This window comes from Condylura cristata, unplaced genomic scaffold, assembly GCF_000260355.1.
Source record: "Condylura cristata isolate star-nosed mole 26May11 unplaced genomic scaffold, ConCri1.0 scaffold00005, whole genome shotgun sequence".
NCBI lineage: Eukaryota > Metazoa > Chordata > Mammalia > Eulipotyphla > Talpidae > Condylura > Condylura cristata.
This window is the reverse complement of record NW_004567106.1, coordinates 5288144-5290596: the sequence shown is the minus strand read 5'-3', so window position 1 is coordinate 5290596 and position 2453 is coordinate 5288144.

Below are 2453 nucleotides of genomic sequence, written 5' to 3'. Positions count from 1 at the left end.
AGCTTCCAGGGGCTGTGAGGTAACTGAGGCTCTGTCTCAGGCCAGGCCAGGCTGGAGATGCAGAAGTAATGGTGCTGGGGGAGGAGCCTGCCTCTGTTTTGAGCCCTCCTGTGGCCCCTGAGGGCAGGCCCCTCTGGAGGAAGCAGAGAAGGGGGAGCCCAGAGCCAGGGCAGATGTGGTACAAGGAGGGGCAGGCTGGGGGACCCTGCAGACCAAGCTGCCTGGGCCCTAGTGAGTGAACAGGCCTGAGTTGGCAAATCCATGCAATTCAATGGCCTGTTTTTTTTTTTTTTTAAGATTCATTTACATATACAAAAGCTGAGGCCAGAGGTACAGGGGAGCAGGGTGCAGTGACAGGATTCACCAGAGACAGAGTGGGAGACAGAGCTGGCAGAGTGATAGAAATACACTGCTGAGGGAGCAGCAGGTGAGACAGGAGAGGTCTGCTGGCCCTGTGGGTCAGCTCCCTGGCTGGCAGCAGTGGTTGCTGATAGCTTCTTAGCGCTGAGACTTAAACTCTAGAGCAACTAGGGAGGCCCCTCAGTGGCAGTTGTAAGGTTCCTATAAGGTCTCTATTTTGATGGAACTTTTTTATTCTTAACTTGAACCGCATTACTTTTTATAATTACAAGTAAACGTGAAGGTCAATCTGATAAATAGAGGACCAACTTCAGGAAAAACAGAAAAACGAGGTCAGTTATATCTGGCTACTTTTGACCCTACCCAAAAATCAATGGGTTTCTGTCTGTGCTTGGGGGAGGAGGAGTCTAAATCAGGTACAGGATATCATTTCATCCCAATAAAAGGCACCTCACATAGGGCTACCAGATTTGGAAGGGATTCAAAATACAGTGTGTAGTTTTGAGACCTACTTAATCTAAAGAAATGTTCTATGTATCTTGAATTCAAACTGATTTGGGCACCCCGTTTTATTTACTGATATTGATAGCTGCAGTTTACTTCAATTTATGAGGGAACAACTGGTAACTAGAGAGTATAGCAAAAGCATGGTGAAATTTTCGACATGTACACAGATTGTCATTCACCAACTTTACATTTTTCTCTATATGTTTAAATGCTAATAATAAACTAACAAGATGTCTCGATCAGTTCTATTGCCTTTTTCTCTAAGATTCATGTTCTGCTGCCTACCAGATAGTTGGGGTATAGAAAGGAAGGGACTGGGTGATCTTCCTTCTGGCCAGGGACACATTGGTGCGATGTGAAGCTGCCTCAGTGGCTACTCTGAAGGCCGCGTACCCCAGAGTGTCTAGCAGGAGCAAGCTTTCAGTGCTGTAGTCCTTGCATCCTGGTGGAGTGCTGGTGCTTTTCAATTATGTTGTGAAACCCAGAGGCCAGAAAAGGAAATTGATTAAAATACATGAAAACCACAGAACAAAAATATAACAGGTAACATACAAAGCCAACAAGGTAATTGTGCTTAATGGGTCGGACTGGTTGGTATTGGGGGTTTTCTGGCCCTAAGTTAGGTTGACCTGATGCAGACCTTGCTCAGAGGAGGGCGATGCTGGGCTTTCCCTGTCACTAACCTCCCTGATAAGTGGTGTGCAGTGTCACTGGGAGGCTGGTTCCTGGGGTGTAATTTTCTACATCCAGTTCACTGGCCATCAATGGGGTTTAGGGACCTTTTACCCACAGGCTGCAGCTTCTTGCATAGCTGCTTCACAAAGAGGGGTCACCTGCTGAGACCCCAAGTCTGATCAGAAGGCTTTGGTCTTTGGCCAGCTGGACAGAACATGTTATCATTGGTCACAAGTCTAAGCTCAACGTTGCATCTGATCTTGTCCACCTGGCCCTGATAATTGTATGTGTCCCATGTCAAGAGAGCAGAGTTATTATGGTGATGGTAGAAGACCTATAAAACATTGCTGCCTTAGTGCACATATTCCATTATGCCTTTCTGTGTCAGGTCTCAGGAGTTACCATGTAGAAACACAGGGGAGACTGTCATGAATCATTGTTGTTTCCTATAATCCGATGATCTCTGGGTGGCTGTAGGTCTCTGGATAATGCTGCAGGGCTGTAGCACCAGGGTCATGCAGTGAGCCCCCCACTCACACTCTCCACAGCACACCCTCTACATCGAGATTCATTGGTGCCCCGGGGATATTTTACACAAATCATGGGTAAATGTGCATGCCTGTCTTTGGGAACATACTTACCAGCCAGGTGAGGAACAGTCTTAACTGTTTTTAGCACTGCCTGTCTGTGTCTGTCTTTACTTTTTTCTTAAGCAGCTTGAAAAAATAAAGTTAAAACTGTCACCAACCTGAATTGGACAGTGTATGCTCATTTCCTGGAAGAGCAATAGAAGCTGTTGCTTGAACAGAATTATCACAGTCTATGTTGTGATATAATTGGTAACAAGTCAGTGAAACTTTATCCCAATAGTCTGGTAAAGGAGCTGACTAGAGTCCACAGGACATCAGCCA